Source organism: Sorex fumeus, unplaced genomic scaffold, assembly GCF_029834395.1.
Source record: "Sorex fumeus unplaced genomic scaffold, SorFum_2.1 ptg000018l, whole genome shotgun sequence".
NCBI classification, from domain to species: Eukaryota; Metazoa; Chordata; class Mammalia; order Eulipotyphla; family Soricidae; genus Sorex; species Sorex fumeus.
The window spans coordinates 26,408,472-26,427,807 of record NW_026606075.1 but is presented as its reverse complement, the minus strand read 5'-3'; the positions used below and the strand labels follow the sequence as shown (position 1 = coordinate 26,427,807).

Below are 19,336 nucleotides of genomic sequence, written 5' to 3'. Positions count from 1 at the left end.
CTGGGTTCGAAGGGCCAGCTGCATGCAAGGCAAACACCCTACCCACTGTGCTATTGTTCCAGCCCCTCAATTTAAAACTTTTAAACTGTCACTGTCCACACTGTCCTCCCATTGTTCATCAATTTGCTCGAGCCGGCCCAGTAACATCTCCATTTTGAGACTTCTTGTTACTGTGTTTGGCGTATTAAATACGTCACGGGTAGCTTGCCAGGCTTTGCTGTGTGGGCGAGATTCTCTCGATTGCTTGCTGGGCTCTCTGAGAGGGACGGAGGAATCGAACCCGGCTTGGCCAGCTGGCTGCGCACAAGGCAAATGCCCTACCGCTGTGCTATCACTCACTTCGGCAGCACATATACTAAAAACTTTTAAAAGATAAATAAAAAATTGTTTAGAAAAGAAAAATAAAATCAAATTACTTGAAATAAACAATAAATAAAAATAAAATAAATTATAAAAATGAAAGTGGATTATTTAAAAAAGAGACTCATGGACAAAACTACAGGCCTTTGAAAGATGTGTGTTTAAGCATCTCTGAAGATGACCTGGTTGCCTTCTCTGTGCTCTCCATGTTTGCCAAGTTATTTACCTGAATTACTTCTTGGTAATAATAATGGCTTTGGGGCCCTGGGGTGTGGTGCAGTTACAGAGTACATGCATCGCCAGTGAATCCCTGATTCAGGCACGGGCACTGCAAAAGAGAGACAGAGAGACAGAGAGAGAGAGAGAGAGAGAGAGAGAGAGAGAGAGAGAGAGAGAGAGAGAGAGAGAGAGAGAGAGAGAGAAAATAGAAAGCCTTGCAGTATTGCTGAAGTTTCTGGATAAGTAGATAATCATGAAACCATTATTTATTTATTTATTTATTTATTTTGCCTTTTGGGTCACACCTGGCCATGCACAGGGGTTACTCCTGACTTTGAACTCAGGAATTACTCCTGGCGGTGCTCAGGGGACCATATGGGATGCTGGGAATCAAACCCGTGTTGGCCACGTACAAGGCAAACGCCCTACCCTCTGTACTGTTACTCCAGCCCCTGAAACTATTCTTATTGATGTCTTTCTCTCCCTTCACAGGGTTCCCAGACCATGAGTGGCCCGGGGCATTAAGCTCAGGACTTCACCCTGGTCAGAGGCACTTCCTGAGACACTCAGCCATCTCTTAGAGCCTCTCCTTTGGGGTAGGGTGCTCGCCTGGCACATGGTGACCTGGGTTTGATCCCCTGCATCCCATATGGTCCCCCAGAACACCCCCTGGAGTAATTCTTGAGTGCAGAGCCAGGAGTAACCTCAAGCACAAAAACAGATCCCCCTAAGCTTCATGATTTCCCCCGCCCCTATCCCTTCCACTTGCCCTGGTACTGGTGAGTACCACACTGGCAAAGGGTATGGAAGCATCCTGGAGGAAGCAAGCAGGTTGGGTTTGACCCCACTTTTCACAGTTGGATTCAAGGCTGCTCTTTCAAAGCAGGGGGAGGCCTCAGTGGCAGGGGAGGGGATAGGGGCTGCATAGATCTGAATTAGGATCAAGAATGACATAAAAGTGTAAGATTCCAGGCACTTTTTCACACTCCAGCAAGCATAGCTAAAAGCATTCTTGCCATTCTTGTTTATTTTCCGCCTCCTGAAGCTTTATTTTTCTAGTAGGGGTTACCTGCTAAGCCCAGCAACCCTTGGCCCCAAGATGTAGGTCTCAGAGAGTCTGTCTCATCCCCATGATGTGTGCCTGGGGACTACAAGGCCATGTCTGGTGGTGCTGAGGGTTCCATAAGATGCCAAGGAATGAGTAATACTCCTGAGTAAGGAAAACAAGGTATGTGCTCTATCATTTGGGCCATCTTCCTGGCCCCTTATTGGGGGAGGGGGGCCACCTCAAGGGGAGGGGGCCACGAGCCAGAATGATAAGGCACAGTTTTTGCTGCCTGTTATTTTGCAAATTCCGAATTCATCTTCTTCCACTCATGAGAAAATAGAAACTAACTTTGTGTCACCAACAGCAATAAGAAAACAAGCCGATGTGGGAACAAAATCAGGGATGGAGGCCGGCATAGGGCAGGAGGCTGGCATGGGTCAGGCCGCCTTGACAGACAGACAAGAGAAGTGACTGAACCCCTTTCCCACTGCGAGCCCAGTTCACCCCTAAGAAATGCGACTTAGATGGGCATTGCCAGATACACCTCAGATTTTGAATGAATTTCTGGTCACTGTGTGTTTAGAAACCTTTTAATGGCTCTCATGACCCCTCCCTCCACACTTAGTGATGCTGCCCCATATTTCAGAAGCTGGGTGCTGGGGATCCGCTGACAAGACAGTCACCCACAACCCAACAGGAAGGAACCCAAGGGGGTGCTTCATTAGAGCAGTCATTTAGAAATGAATGCTGATGGCATCCATGACAATGATTCTCCTGATAGTGGCTCCCCACAAGGACTGCAAAAAAAATTTTTTTTGCCATTTAAAATTTTTTTATTTTAATAAATGTACAGTTACAGACTTACAAATTTTTGTGATTATGTTTCAATCACACAACATTCAAGTTTAAAATTTTTCTTTTGCTGTTGTTTTGTTTTGGGGGTGCTTCCAAGCAGAGCATGGGGTGGGGGGAGGGCTGGAGCACTCAATATTAAGCTAACCCAGTCAGGGGGCTCAATGCTCGGAGCTAAGGATGTGGAATTATGTGTGTGTGTGTGTGGGGGGGTCTGTGCCAGGGACCACCGCTAGAAGCCATGGGGAGCCATGGGGTGCCAGAGTCCCAACTTCTTCCCAGAGCATAAGCCCTAACTCCCAGCTGCCAGCAGCTGGCTCCTGAAACCTCCTTAACTACAAGGAATGGCATCTCAAGAGACACCCAACTACTGTCAGTTCCTCCTGATCAAGACCCAACAAATGGATCAGCAGGGCACAGGCAGTTCACAGGGACGCAGGATAGAGTGGGAGAGCCGGATCTAGCCAGATGAACTTTGACAGAGTAGAAAGACGGACTTGCACTGTAGCTCCCAGACTGAATGTGAGAGGAGGGAAGAGTGCCTGGCTCAACAGAAGCACAGGCTGCCAAGGGCTCAGTGTTTGGGCTGGCTGTGTACTTGGGAGGAGGCAGTTTCTTTGGGATAAGATTGCTGAAAGATTTTTAACGGACAAAGAAGGCAGCAAAGCTACCCTGTAGTCTTGGGCAGCGTGAGAAGCACAGAGCTGCAGCGTGCAAGAGCCTGGAAGCTTAGCCTGCATCTTCCACCTGTTTGGGGCCAGATTGAGGAAGCACTGCATTGTAGATCACAGCTGTGACCTTCGCCAGGAATCTTCTGGGGGTAGCTGCATGCTGAAGAGCCAGTGACCACAAGAAGGACAAGGAAGGTGAAGGCTTAACAAGTGAAAATGCAAGAGTGATGAGCACTAGCTCTAAATATTAAAACAGACTTTGCAGGGCCCCTTTCCCTGGGCCATGGTTCTGATCCTACTCAGCATCCCCTCCCCCACACCCCCCCCCCCCCACCCTCTCTCTGCAACTGCAGTTCTTAGTTCCCAGGTAACCTTGGTGCTGTGAGTTCAGGGAGCACTTTGAGAACCACTGTTCAAAAGTAACAAAAAGTTCTTTCAAAAATGCATTTAGAAGACTTTCACTATGATGCAGTAGGTCCACTTGAGGCAGAATTTGTCAGTACGAAAGTCCCAGAATTTGTATTGAAGACAAAGTTCTGTTTAAGACTTCAGAGACTTCAGCCCAAGTTTCACCTCTGGTCTTTGAACCTCAGTGTTTCTCCTTGCTTCATTTTTGTCGACTGGACTTCTGTGTCAGTGTTGTTTCCCGGCACTTTACATAACTGCCTCTCTTTGGTCTCCTTCCACAGTTCCTGTATTTTTCTATTATGTTATTTTCAGTAGATCAAGTTTTAGAACATATAAGATGGGACCTGGTTTTATCAAAAGGTAGCTGGCTTCCCACATCCTCTAAAATAACAATCATCGATCCAAACTTTTTCCCTTGAAGACCCCAGTGACTGCCCGCCCTGCACCCCTCAAACCCCCAGGCCCAAACAGTTTTGAAGCTATGACATTCAATTTATGATTTGTTTTATTTTATCTTATGTAATTGAAGCTTCAGTCTTTGGATACCACTAGGAAAATTACCAGCATATGGAAATGCATATAAAATGACATGCAAAGCAATGCAAATTAATACAAAACATACATCTAAATTGTTTGGGAGAAGTCTGAGCTTTGACACTGAGAAAACCTGTTTTACTGCTCAACACCCGGGCAGATCTGAATTCGGGTTCAGACAGCTCCACAACTGGTGCTGGCACCTGCCCTGCCTGGGAGTCAGGTAAGGGGAATCCTGGCCTTAACTTGGCCCATCTGCCTTCTTGTTTGCTTGCTTTTTTCTTTTTAACTGAATCAAAGTAAAATACACAGTTACAAAGTTGTTCACGATTGGGTTTCAGTTATATAATGTTCCAACACTCGTCCCTTCACCAAAGTACATTTCCCACCACCAATGTCCCCAGTTTTCCTTCCTCCTACCCCCACCCCCCTGCCTGCCTCTATGACAGACACTTCTGCTCTCTCTCTCTCTCTCTCTTTCTCTCTCTCTCTCTCTCTCTCTCTCTCTCCCTCCCTCCCTCCCTCCCTTGTCTCCTTTTGGGCATTATGGTTTGCAATACAGATATCATTTCTAAGTATAATTGTCATATTGGTCCTAATTGCCTTTTGCACCCACCCCCCTCCAACTCAGCCCATTTGGCTCTATGACCTTGAACAGGGCCTCAAAGTCCTGTCAGATCTGGGAAAGAATTCAATGACTTCCTCATCATCAAACCACCTGCCCTATAAGAGTCTGATGGAGCACTTACTTTGCTCCAGGGCCACTGCAAAGAGCATGGCAAAAGGGCTTCGTGGACCAAGTTATGCAAGTGATACGTGCAATCTTGCACCCACTCACAAAGGGAGGCCATGGAGCATGTGTCCCTCCCTTCAGGCAGAAAGGCAAGGGGATTCTGGCAAAGCCACAGTCTGGGGAGGGACAGGGTCAGGTGGGTTACTGCATCAACTCCCCACAGGAACCCACTCAGGTCTGAGGTAGCTCACAGGTCTGATTTCCAACTTTGTTTCTCCTGGCCTTTAACTATCTGCAATCAACTGAATAAAACACAATTTCACATGCTGCACATTTGAGCTCTAGTAAGATGCTGATGGTTTATGATGTATGACCTGAGGTCAGAGAGCTGTACAGTCAGACTGTTGCTGTCAAGCACTCCAAAAACGGCAGGGGGTTTGGATATCCCAAAGGTTCCAGCTCTCCTTGACTCCCTCCATCCCATTCACATACAAATGCATGCGGCTTTTTCTGGTCAGAGAAAAACACATACAGGAATGCGCATAAGCAGACACACACACACACACACACACACACACACACACACACACACACAACACCATCCTAAGGCCCCCAGTGAAGATAGGATCCACATTTCTCCCTCACACATGCACCCGAGCTTTAAATGCCCCCCAAAACAGTTGACTCCCAACTTCTTTGGAGAACTCAAAAATTGGGGTCTCTTACATGCAGTCAATTATTATTTCTACTGGAGAACTTGAAAGGTAGCTCAGACTTGAGGTCCAGGATGCGTTGCAAGTGCTAGAGCAGTCGCTTGTGTGTACGAAACCCTGTATTTGGTCCCTGGCCACACATGACCCAAATTCTCCCCACTGGCACTAGCACTCTAGCAGATGTGGCTGGCCCAGGGGCACTGTCACGAATAACAAAAAATTAGTATTTAACTGAACTAAATGTGTCTTCTCTCCCCAAATCTCCCTTCTTCCCAGGCTCCTGTTCATCATCTACCCAGGTGTTGAAACCCCAACTTGTAGTCACCCCACTCACACACAAGTTGGCCACTGAGTCACCCTTGGATACACACAGAGTCAAACCCTTGGCCACAGTGCTCTGTGCAATTCCCTCAGCTTATATTGCCAGATCTTTTGTACCCGCTCAACCTGCCCTACTCAGGCACTTCTCAAACCCACAAAGCAACCACAGTTGAATTTTGCTTGGTTTTGTTTTGCTTGTTTTAAGGCCACACCTGGTGGTACTCTGGAATTATGCCTGGCGGAGCTCAGGGGCCCACATGGGGTGCCCGGGGATTGAACCTGGCTGAGCTGCATACAAGGCAAGTCCACTGCATACCTTCTGGTTCTAGAGTTTTATTTGGAATCTAAATCTCATCTGGATGCTCTCAGGTGTGAAACTGAATGGCCCGGCCCTCCGCCTTGGCATCCTTGAGCCCTGCTGTGCTCACCTGGTGCCAACTTCCTCTTGGGTCACCTGGACCTCTCCTGTTCTTGACCTCTCCTCGGTCACCCCTCCCATTCCCCAGGGTGGGGAATCCCCCCTTTTCCCCTTCTCCTTCCCCTTAGCTTACAGGGTTTCTACTCATCTTCCCACTATCAGTGCTGCCATGAAGGTGAGCCAGAGCTGTACCCCCAGAGTCCCTCCTGCCCCGCTTGGGCCTGACACACAGTGAGCATGTGGGAAGACTACCTGGAGGAATTGACTTCTCAACTTGACATCACAGAATCTGAGTCTTAGTAGGGCTTGTGTTGCACACCGATTCGATCTGCAGCACTGCATTTGGTCCCTGGAGCCCTGCCACGAGTGATCCCTGATCACAGAGCCGGGAGAAGGCCCCAAACACTGCTGGCTGTGGCCCAAAACAAACAAACAAGCAAACATTAGTCTTAGTGCTATCTTCCTGCTGATAGTCTTAGAAGGAAAATCTCTTGAAGCCGGCATAGTTTTACTTCTAGTTCATGGGGCTCTGCTAAGCTCCCCCACCCCAACCCTCCAACCCCCTAACACCAAGTCAAGCTTCCAACATGGGCTGCAGCAAATGCTGATGACTGCTGTCAGGGAAGAATCAGAAAAGTAGAATGTTTGAGTGGAGGATCGTGGGCGGATGGTGGCTGGAGGCCCTGGGACACTGACAAAGGGAAGCGGGCACTCTGGTGAGGTATAAGATGTTGGAAATGATGTATTCACGAAAAGTATAATTAATAGTATTGTAAATCCCAGTGCCTCCATAAAGAATGGTGACACGTACAGTTTCATATATGTCTCCTGGCACCCGAATGCACTCAAGGTCAGTTTTATAAATGATAACTATAACCTGTCTGTAGACAGGCCATAGATGATGTTAGCCTGCCTATCAGAGGGTGCTTAGCTTAATCAATGTCATAAAAGACTAAAGATCCTATCCTGCTATCCTGGCCTGGGTTGCTACCTACCTCTGCAGAGGACTGTAGTCTTTAGCAAATTACTGTAAACTGGCTCCCCGCTCCCCCAAGAAAAGTGTTTAAATAATACACAACAGGAAAAATTACTCCCTCATTCTTCATTCCTGAAAATTCTCCTTCCAGTCTTCCTGGACACTTGGAGGCACCACAACCAGTTCTTTGCCTGCTGTTTCTCTGCTAATATAGGTAATTCATTCCACAGCATATAAATTGTTGGTTTCTCAGAGAACTGTACTGCTCTGCAACTACTGATTTAAAAAAAACAATTTAAATAATATCTAAAAAAATAAATCTGTTAAGGCACTTATCACAGAAACTGCCAAAAGGGACAGTTCCATTCCAGAATGTCTCTTAGGTGGGTGGTTTTATTTCTAAGGGTATTCTAAGTTAAGAGCAAAAAGAGGGTCTGCTGTGGCTTACCAAACCGCACAAATCACATTAATATTTTGCCCAGCTCCCTTAATTTTCTGCTTTGCTGCTCTGGGACATGAAGGACTGGCTGGAGGTATCAACTCGTGCCTCGGGGCTACCACCACCTGGGGACAGCACGCAGTTTCCCAGACCGTAGCCGAGCGGAAAAAAATCTCCCCCTTGCGGGGAAGGCGCAGTTCTTCAATTTCCAAAACAATGCTCACTCCCGGGCGCCGCTGTCTGAGTTCAAAGAGGAGAAACCCGTGGAGTCCCAGTCTCAGCGCTCGGCTCCCCGAGGCTCTCCGGGCGGGATCACCAGGATCCACCACCTCCTCCACCCCCACCCCCGAGAGTTCGGTCCCAGTCAGCTCTGCGGCACCCAAACTTGACCTTTAAAAGCGCCGAAACTCTTACCTGCGGCTGACCGGTCCCGCAGCTGCTGGTCCCCCAACTCTGAAGAACACAGTCCCCCATCCCTCTCCACCTGCATCCCTTGGCCTAAATTGCAAGCTACGGGGTCCCCACGAGCGGCTTCTTCCTCCTGCTGCCCCGGGGCCCGCGAGTTTCAGGCCACGTCGCGGAGCCCAGGGGCTTCTGGCGGGTTCTTCAAAGAGGATGTCGGGTCCAGTCTCCGTAGTGCCGGGATGGGGAACCCTGCCTCGGTATCCCGGGACAGCGGGACCCTGCCCGGGAAACCCGCGCGCACAAGCTCCTGCTCCGCAGTCGGGGAGCATGCACCCCCCTCCATACACCCGGTGCAGACGCGCCGGGGCACCCCGGGCCTCCGCGGGACGCAGTCCCCACAGCGAGCCACCCGTGTCCCGAGCTCGCGTGGGGAACTTTGCAGCGTCCCGGGGCGTGCAAGTTGCAGGGTGTGCGTGGTGCGCGCCCAGGTCGCCCTCCCCCCAGTCCCCCGGTGGCCCCCCATTTCTCTCCCCAGGCCTGACAACGCAGAGCCGGGGCAGGAATGGAAAGTGGCGCGGTGGGATGCGGTGGAGAGGTAGGGGAACGGGGGTTGGGGGTCTCCTGCCCGGATCAAAAAGAAGCTTCCCCGGGGGCAACGCGGCGCCCAAGTTTTCCCCGCCGGTAAGTGAGTCACCCCACGGTTTGGGACACCCCTGCAAATCCTGCGCCCCGAGTGTCCCTTGCTGGAATGCGGGGCCAAGTCGACTTACGGATGGGGAGCAGGGGAGCCCCGATCGCGGCACCCGGCGGCTTGGAGAGGCTGCCCAAGCGGGAGCCCCGGGGCTGCTCTCCCGGCTCCCGGCCCCTGCGCGGCAGCCGCCTCCTCGTCCTCCTTCTCCTCCTCCTCCTCCTCCTCCTCTGCCTCCTCCTCCCGGGGACTTCTCCCTCGGCCGAGCGGCCCCCGTGACGTGGAGGGGGGAGGAGGAGCGTCGCCGCGGCGCTCCCGCAGGGGGAGCTCGGGGCCGCCGCTGCGCTCCGGGGTCCCCACTCCGCGCCCGGGACAAAGTTCCCAGGCGCGCTCGGCGCGCGGCGCTGGGTCCCGGCCCCGGGGCTCTCTCCCGGGCCGCGGCGCGGGCTGGGAACCCGCGGGGGTGAGAGCCACACGCGAAGGGACCTGCGGCGGCGAGCGCCCCAGTGGCCGGCCCAAAGTCGCTCAGAGGACGGTGACAAAGCAAACTCACCTCGGCGACTCCTGGCTTCCTCGCCGAGGCCGGGCGGGGCGACCCGCGAGTGGCCGAGCCGCCAGGGACGCTCGGGTCATCGCCCAGACGGGGCCAGAGTCCCACGCAGCCTGGGGAAATAGCACAGGGGAAAAGGCGTGGGAAAGCGCAGCCTCTTACCCCGTCAGTCGGTCCGAAGTTGTTTTATCCTTCGGTGCAAGCTTGTCAAACAGACGCTCGAGGGCTTCCTCTGAGCCGTAGGATGCGCGGCTCCGCGTCCAATCCCGCTCGCCTGCGAGCTGCAAAAGAACCAACAGCCCCTTGAGCCACCCGGCAACAGCCTGGACGCGGCGTTTGTTCACAGAGGGGTCAGGTGTCCACGCTAACTCCGTGTGTTGGCCGGGGACGGCCATTCCCGCCCTTCTAAACGCCCCCATAACCCCCACCCCCGCGGTACCTATCTAATGGTATGCTGCTCCGTTAGTTCCGTCTCTTCTTGACAGCCCCTCGTCAGAGGCCGGGTGGTGGGAAGCCCGGAGGCCGGGTGGGATCTGTCGGAACCCGGCTGGACCAGGGGTCCATTGAATTACAAACCCCGCACGGGACCCCACAGCCTTTAGCCCAGTACCCAGAGTCTGCCCGCAGTAGCAGTAGAGATAATGAACCTATCGAGCCTTACAAAATATATGTTCCCTATGCTGCAAGAGCAAAGATTTTTATTTGTGTGTTTATTTAGGCTTTTTGGCCACACCCTGCTGGGCTTACTCATAGTGGTGCTCTGGGGGCCATAGGCAGTGGGCAAGCAAGGATTCCTCCGCTTTCTTACCTTGGGGAGCCAGGATTTGAATACTCATTTTGCATTTTCCCACTGGCTGCTTTGGGTCCTCTCTGGGGCAGCGGAACTTCCCCTTCTCTGAAAAGTCAATAATTCCCCCTGTATGATGATGAAAATTAAGGCTGCAGAAGCCCAGCTTGGGTGCTATTCTAAAGTACCTTCTGTAGAGAACACTCTCCAGTCCCAGAGCTCCTTTGAGGGAGGTCTATTTTAATTTTAGGGGAGAAAGGAGGCAAATGCAGTGAAATAACTTGTAAGTGTGAGAGCAGAGAGGGTTGTCCTGCAGTCCCTGCTGGAGTGGCTGAGGACACTGAGGTCTTAGGCCTGGAACTCAGAAGGCCTCTAGACAAACTCAGGCCTGACTCTCACTGGGGCCTTCTGGTTATCTCAAGTTAGGGGTGTTAGAAACTGGCCCCCTAAACTCCAGCCTCCTGCCCCCCTGCCCAACTCTACACAAACACATATGCACAACACCTCCCAACTTCACTAACTGTAGTCTTTAGTTTTGTGGTGCCAGGAATTGAACTTAAGACTTCCCAGATGCAAGGCAAGTGCTTGACCACTGAGCTATATCCCCAGCTCACACTTTCTAGTTATGAATAATGTTGTTTTGGGGGGTTTTTTTGTTTGTTTTTTTGGTTGGTTGCTTTTTGGGCCAAACCCAGCAGTACTCAGGAGTTACTTCTGGCTCTGCACTCAAGAGTCACTCCTAGAAGTGTTTGGGGGAGCCTATGGGCTACCAGAAATGGAACCTGGGTCATCCATGCGCAAGGCAAATGTTCTACCTGCAGAATAATACTGTCTTAAGGTAGTTTCCTTTTGTTTACTTGCTCCCCGTCTCCCAATTCCCAAATCAACCTCATACAATTTTTTTTAACAGTGCTTTCCCCCAAGCACTGTTAGTTATGTCACACTAACACGCAGACCACCCACACACCACCCCAAATAAAGCAAACTGAAACAAGAGCAACTTTAACATAGTTTGTAAACTGTTCTCAATTGTTCTATATACTCTCTGTCACTGCTCCCGGTGACTCAATGTCCTTCTCTTAACACCCAGTGTTCATCAGTGCCCCACCCCCACCTTTAGAAGACCATTGCCCCCAAATTGAGCAGTGGTCCTCAAATGCAGATGCAATGCAGGCCCCTGCTACAGCATCTCAGGATTTGTTTCCTGTTTGGGGGAAAACTAAAAAAATAACGTGTGACTTGAGCAAGCAGAATGGATTCTTTCACAATACTGGAGGCCAGGAGCCAGAAATCAGGAAGCGAGGAGAACCAAGCTCCCTCAGAAGACTCAGGCGAGTTTCCTTCCTTTGACTTGGGCCAACTGTCACTATCCTTTCAGGACCCCAGATGTGACTTAGAGACACCTTCATCCACTATGTCTTTTTTTTCTTTTTTATAATTCAGGGAAGCATCTTTTTTTTAATTTATTTTCAACTTTTTAATTTTAATTATATATATATATATATTCATCCACTATGTCTTAACTTGGTTCTATCTACACAGACTTGAGCTAGGACTTGGTGGACCCGCCAGGCATTGTGGGAGTGAAGGGGAGGATCATCAGGGAGACTAGTAACTTAACTGGTCATTTTAAATGTCCTCAGTGAAAAAGGTATCCGGTCAACATAGATCATGGAATGACTGGGATTGGAGATATGGGAGATAAAAGAAATCTCTTTGCCACGTCTCCTCTGCCCACACATGAGAGGATAGGAGAGGCCACAGGCATGAGACCAGAGACCAAGGAAAGTGAGGGGACAGGAAGCTTCTGGAGTCCAGCTCTAAAGAGGCCTGGGGACAAGTTAGAGAGTGGTAGGCCCCAGCCTGGGTAATTATCCCAAAGGGTCCACTATAGATTTCAGGCCAGGATGCGGGCACTGGTCAAAAAATGGCACAGGAACAGGAACAGGACGCTGTATGCCAGAGGTGAACAGATGGTGCAGGAGAGGACCAGGGCATCATAAACGGGACTGACCATCGAGGGACAAGACAAGTGACATCATACACAGGCAACAGGAAAGATCTGGGCATAGGAAAAGGCTCTGGACACATCTATTTCAACTGCAGTAAACTGTAACTTAAACATCTGAGTTCTGTATGCAAACCTTTCACATAATACTCAAGAACCCAAGAGCTCAGGAATAAATCCACCTTTGCAGTAATAGTAAAAGCTTCAAAAGTCACTGTTAAAAAAATGTGCTGCTTGACCTGAGGAAGCAAGGAAGTAAAAAAAAAAAAGTAAATATCTCACAAAACTGGAGATTCTTCCAGCCAACCCTTTTGGACCAATCGACAGTTCTTGGCTAAACGTATGCTCTGTTCAAGGGATTCTGCCAAGGCAGCCAGCCATCCTTGTGAATACTAGTAAGAAACTTGTCTCCAAGTAGCAGGAGAGCCAAGAGCCTCCTGGAAGGAAGAGTAGGAGGGGCAGAAATAGAGGCTCAGCTCAACTGGAGACTGAGACTCAAAGGGGCAAAGCACGTACTTGCATTCAGGGCTCTGGGAGCACCATGGTACCTTGTGGGACCCTGAGCACAGCCTCCCAGGACTATCAGGACCACCCTGCCCATGCCTGAGGAGACCTTCTCCCTAGTAAAAAACTTAGGAGAAACATAATTTTTAAAATTGTAAACTTTTGGTTTCGAGACCAAACCTGGTGATGCTTGGGGTTACTCCTGGCTCTGAACTTAGGATTCACTCCTGGCAGTTTTAGGGAACCTTGTGGGATGCCAGGGATCAAACATGGGTAAGCAGCATGCAAGGCAAGCACCCTACTGGCTGTACTATTGCTCCAACTCAATAAATATTTTTATAAAGCACAATTTGCCCACAAAGGATGACATACTGGAAAGATTCTTTTTTCTGAGGTTGCATTGCCGAAATGAAGCTTCAAGATTACAAATATAAGTGAGCAAGCAATAGAGTTTGTCCTGTTCCTCACAGATGGTGGAATTTTTTTGGTGGGGGTGGAGTGACAGTTAAGGCCACACCCTGTGGTGTTCAGGAACCGCTTGTGGCTCTGCTCAGAGTGAACACCTGGAGGTGCCCTGGGATTAAACTGGGGTCAGGTTCTTGCAAAGCAGCGCTCTCACTCCTGTGTCACCTCCTCATTCTCACCACTCTATCTCTTATGATTACATTTCCCCTTGGCTCTTGTCCCGACTTCTACTCTTAAAAGGTACTCTCATGTGTTGTGTGTTTGATGCTTCCAGGTCCATTGAGGGATGGAGGGGAGACAGACAGGTGTGAAGCTTCTCACATTCCTTTCTCCACTTCCCGCAATTTCCCCCTAACCCACTCTCACACCCAGCCCAGCCCTCTATAAAGCACTCATCCCACCAAGGAATTTTTTTGGAAAGCAAGTCCACTATTTTCTCAGGGTGCTAGCACCTGAATACACTCCCCCCCCCCCACCAGTTCTTGAATTTTGGCCTTCAAGAGGTAAGCATCTGAACCATGCAAGCATTTGGTGACAAAAATAACTACCATATTAAGTACAAGAACACGGTGAATTACTGGACTACATTAATGACATGCTGAAATGGCACAGCCATGAACATGCGCATGAGCCAAAAGAGATGGGTTCTCTCTTTGCATTAATATTATTTTATCATTATGATGATTTTTATTGGTTTGTTCTTTTTTATTTTTCTTTTTGGGTCACACCCAGTGATACACAGGAGTTACTCCTGGCTCTGCACTTAGGAATTATCCCTGGCAGTGCTCAGGGGACCATATGGAATGCTGGAAATCGAACCCGGGCTGGCCACGTGCAAGGCAAATGCCCTACCTGCTGTGCTATCGCACCATCCCCTATGATGATTTTTAAAAATTTTTATTTTATGCACCCTGGTTTACAACACTGTTATTGGCAGAGTTTCTTGCACAAATCCTTCCAGCAATACCTCCCATCAGAGTGTCCGCTTTCCTTTAACTTTGGCCAGTGTTCTCCAATCCTATCCTCCCTTCCATTCCCCCCATAGTAAGCTCTGGGTGTCATCCAAGAATATCATAGCTTACTACTGAGACTCTCAGCTCAAAGGGACATAATACTTTCCCAGGTTAAGTCACGATCATGATCATCCTGTTGTTTGTTGATTACCTTGAGCAGACACCAGTAACGTCTCCTTCTTCCTAGCCCTGAGATTTTAAAAGAGCCATATTCAATGCTCTTTCAGGGCTAGGAGAATGAGACATATCATTGTTACTGGTATTCGGCATATTAAGTACGACACGGGAAGTTTGCCAGACCTCTGTCGTGCGGGCAGGATACTTTCAGTAGCCTGCCGGGTTCTCCAAAGTAAAAACGAGATAATAAGATGTCGGGAGCTGGGTTTTATAGTCTCTGGGTCTTGGCTGTTGATGGGACCACCTGGTGCCGGCGGCAGCTGGTGGGTGTAACGCCTACCTACTGGAAGATGGGGGATCTGGGTGGAGAAGGCCCAGTCCCGATCTGAGCAGGCTTGGCGATCTCAGCCTCGAGAGCCGCATGCCTGGGTTCCTCTGCCGGTTCCTTCATGCATGAGGCTTGTCTGGACATGTGGAGAGTGGTCTCAGCATGGCTGTGGCTGGTTCTGGAGGTATTCAGCTGCCGGGGCTCTGCTCGGGGGGGGGGGGGGGGTGGGAGGGAAACTCAACCCACACCCCCTCCAAGGGGCCCTAGTGAGGACAGGCATGGGGGCAGGAGACCCAGGTTAAGTAAAAAATTAATTATAGAATTGGTCCTTGTATTCCTCTTCCAACAATTTCCCCACAAAATGTAATTTCCTCCAGGGTCAGCCTTCCAGTATTTCTTGGCTGTACTTGGCCCAAGGCAAGCATTTGAAGAGCAGAGTACCCTGCAAGAAGATGAAACTTGGGGCCACAGTTATAGATAGTACAGTGGGTAAGGCATTTGCTTTGCACTTGGCCAACCTGGGCTCAATCCCTGGCTTCCCATATGGCCTTCTAAGCATATGGTTGCCAGGAGTAACCCCTGAGCATTGCCAGGTATGACCCCAGAACCAAAAAAAAATAATAATAATAAAGAAGAGAAAGTCTTCCAAAAAAAAAAGCTAGGAGAGCCCCAATAGAATTGTAATAAACCTCGCCAAGACATCTGAATTGGTTCATGAAATCCTCTGAGGATTTTCAAATATATTAAATCTCCTTGGGCCTTCCGAGACTTAAGAAGATCCTGGGGCAATAGAAATTAGCCGACAATCTTGGGGAAATAGGCATTGAGCAGAACTTGAAAGCACACAGATACGAGAAGCTGGAAGGACACTGAGTAAAAGTAACACATAACGACACCCTCAGGTGGCAGCCTGGAAGAGATTAGCAGCAAGTCTGTGTCTGAGCTCACCTGTGTGAAGATGACGCCAAATCATGCTTAAAGGACCCAATCTTGGCAAGCTTTGAAGAATTTCTGATGGAAATCTGTAACTATAGAACTGTAGAATGGCATAAACTAATGCTATCTCAAGTAACAACAATAACAACAACAATAATATTCTGTAATAGCAGCTAGATATATGTATATAATATTCTGTTACTAGCAGCTAGTTGTAAGAAATAAACCTAAGCACGGACATCATATCTAATTTTTTTTCTTTTAGGATCACACCTGGCGATGCACAGGGGTCACTCCTGGCTCTGCACTCAGGAATTACCCCGGTGGTGCTCAGGGGACCAGATGGGATGCTGGGAATCGAACCCAGGTTGGCCACGTGCAAGGCAATCACCTTAACCACTGTGCTATCACTCCAGCCCAGCATATCTAAATTTTAATGTTGTTTCCTTGGATTTTTATTTACTTAACAATCAGTGAACTTGCTATATTCACTGTTGACAGAATCTTCAACGTTATATTTAAGGATGAAATTCTTTGTGTGTCTGGGGGCCAGGGGTGCATATCCAGCTGCGTTGGGATTGGAAGTTACTTCTTATTTGGTGCTCAGGGGCTACTCCCAGCAGTGCTTGAGGGGAACCACGTGGTACCAGGAACTGAACTCAGGACCTCACATATGCCAGGCAAGTGCTGTGCCTCTAAACCGTTTTTCCTGCCCTTGGATGAAAACTTTTGAGGCTAGTGTGAGTTACTGAATCTGGCTTGTGCAAAGTGTTGTTGGTCTGGCAGCTATGGAACATACAAAAATATGACAATCCCTGACCCTGAGGAAAATGCAATCTAACTTAGGAGATAAGGAATAAAGATTCTGAGGCTGCAACGGAATTCATAAGCAGTGTCTCATCACTCAAGTTCTATTCAGATGGCCTGCGCATCCCATATTGTTCCTTGAGCACCACCAGAAGTAATTCCTTACTGCAGAGCCAGGAATAACTCCTGCACATTGCTGTGTGTGGTCCAAAAAAAAAGAAGAAGAAGCCTTTTTAAACACAATGGCTGCTGCATCTCCAGCTCACCCTTCTAGCCATTTCTCCTGCTCCAAATTAGTTTTTAAAAAGAATGGTCTTTCCATGATCCCAGAGGCACACACACCTATCTCAGAACCTAGGGACTTTTGACAGTAATCCCTCTAGGCTTATTACTAAAATATCAGAAATCCAAAATCACGTGGCAGCTATTGCAGTCACACGACATCATATGCTCTTCATAATCAGGAATAGAAAACAAATTATCTAATGATGTCTTTTTGGCAGGTCTCAATGTTGGGGAAAATTCCAAATACTAATGTTGGATCTTTTGTCGTAATATTGAGTGTGATCAACATAGAGAGAGAGAGTAAAGTGGAAATCTGCCACACAAGCGGGGGATAAGGGGTGGGAGGGGGGGTATACTGGGGTTCTTGGTGGTGAAAAATGCGCACTGGTGAAGGGACGGGTGTTTGATCATTGTATGGCTGACTGAGACTTAAACTGAAAGGCTTTGTGATTGTTCTCACGGTGATTCAATATATAAAACTTAAAAAAAAAAGAATGGTCTTTATGACATTTATTACAATCTAAAACTAAGTTTTTTGATTGCACTAGACATTCTCTTGACAAAAAACACAAACTTAGTTTTAATCTTCACTGTATTCTAGCACCTAAAACAATACTGGGCATAACTAGGTGCTCATTACAAATTAGTTAGCAAAATGAATAAAGTGTACATATTAGAAAATCAACTAAGAAAATTTGGTTAGTGTATTATTTCCCATGTTTGCCTGGAAGACTTTCCTAGGCACTTGCCAAAAATTTCCCTGGAGATTTTGATTCAGGAAACCTGGAATAGGGCCTAGGAAGCCTTTTTTTTTTTTTTTAACACATATTGCCACTGATAATTTTTATTTATGTACTGGGGAGAGGGTATTTGGCCCACAAGTAGCAGTGCTCAGGAGCTACTCATGGCTCTGGACTCAGGATCACTCCCGACAATATTCAGGGTCTATGTGTGGTGCCAGGGATTGAATTGGGATTGGCTACAAGAAAGCAAGCTCCCTAAGCCTGGCACTAACTCCATGATCCAGGAGATTCTTTTTAAAAACTAATTTGGGGCCTGGAGAAATAGTAGAGTGGGTAAGACTTTTGCCTTGGACACAAGTGACCCAGATTCAACCCCAGGTACCACATAGCCCTGCCAGCAATGATTCTTGAGCACAAAAGTACTTCTGGGGCAAGGAGTAAACCAGCGACCTCCCCAAACAAACAAAAAACCTGGGCCTCTCAAGTGATGCTTAGGAAGTTGGGGGCTGTGCGAGGGCTTAAGGATGTGAGTGCTGGAGCCTGTACTGCTGTGGACCACTAGGGTCACCCTGGCAGTGCACTGAGGCCTCCTGGCCTCCCTGCAGTGCTTAGGAGGCCACGTGGTGCTGTGTCTTGAACCTGATTGGATGCAGATAAGGTATTACCCTTAACCACAGTACTATCTCCATGGCCCCATCACAGGGATTCTTTTGATGGGGCAGTCTGGGACCCCCAGGGCATGCTGAAGGGAATGATGATGGGTGCAAAGAACAGTGCAGGAGTAAGGGCAGGTTCCAGAGGTCAGTGGCTACTCATGGAATCATCTTGGATAAAGTTAAAAAACTTTTCTGACACAGACACTCCACACTTCACATCAAAGAAACTAGAATCTCTGGCAATAGACTTACACTTGGGCCCCATTTTAAAGCTCATTGGGTGATTTTTTTAAAAATTTAATTTAATTTAATTTTTAAAAAATTTTTATTAGTGAAATACCATGAGGTACAGTTGTAGACTTACAAATTTTTGTGCCTGGGTTTCAGTTATACAACGATTGAGTATCCATTCCTCCACCAGTGCCATTCTCCACTACCACTGATCCCAGTATCCCTCTCACCCCCATCCCCCCCCCCCACCACCCTGCCTCTGTGGCAGGGCATTCCCCCTTTTATCTCTCTCCTTTAGAGTGCTGTGGTTTGCAAAAGAGGCATTGAGTGGCAATCATGTTCGGTCTATAGTCTACTTTCAGCACGCATCCCCCATCCTGGGAGGATCCTCCCAACACCCTTTATTTGGTGCTCCCTTCTCTATCTGAGCTGCCTTTTTCCCTAGCTTGTGCGGCTGGCCTCCAAGACATGGAATAAACCTCCTGGTACTTATCTTGGCTATTTTTGGGTGTTAGTCTCCTATTTGTTACTTTATGTTCCCCAGATGAATGCAATCTTTCTATGTCTGTCCCTCTCTTTCTGACTCATTTTGCTTAGCGTGATACAAATTTTATGACTTTATCTTTTCTAACAGCTTCATAGTACTCCATTGTGTAGATGTACCAAAGTTTCTTTATGGATGATTCTCAAAAAATTAGAAATTGAGCTCCCATTTGACCCAGAAATACCACTCCTGGGAATATATCCCAGAGAGGCAAAAAATATAGTCGAAGTGACATCTGCATTTGTTTATTCATTGCAGCACTGTTTACAATAGCTAGAATCTGGAAAAAAATCTGAGTGCCCAAAAACAGATGACTGGTTAAAGAAACTTTGGTATATCTCATTGGGTGATTTTTATGAACAGCCAAGACGTTGAAAATCCCCTAAGATCTGCAGAACCGTTTTATCAGCACTCACATCGTGTTGTCAGTTTATGCTCTAGTATCTAGCTTCCAGCTTCTTTTGTTTGGCTTTAATTTTATTAAAATACTGAATTTATTTTGCAAGCATATATGCATTTTTGTGGATTTTTGTTTCGTTTTGTGGGATTTTGGGTGGCAGGGGAACATCATATCTGG

At 48.3% G+C, this 19,336-nt stretch overlaps 1 protein-coding gene across 2 annotated transcripts in view; it reads right to left on the bottom strand.

Moving 5' to 3' along the window:
• GCNT4 (glucosaminyl (N-acetyl) transferase 4) overlaps nucleotides 1-8,986 on the bottom strand; it is a 34,561-nt gene extending 25,575 nt beyond the window's left edge. The window contains exon 1 of one of the 2 annotated variants that reach the window (XM_056112630.1): nucleotides 8,868-8,986. The gene's annotated coding sequence lies outside the window, so the exon portion shown is untranslated. The remainder of the gene's footprint in view (nucleotides 1-8,867) is intronic. The other variant, XM_056112629.1, reaches the window with a different exon arrangement.
• Nucleotides 8,987-19,336: the final 10,350 nt, after the last annotated feature.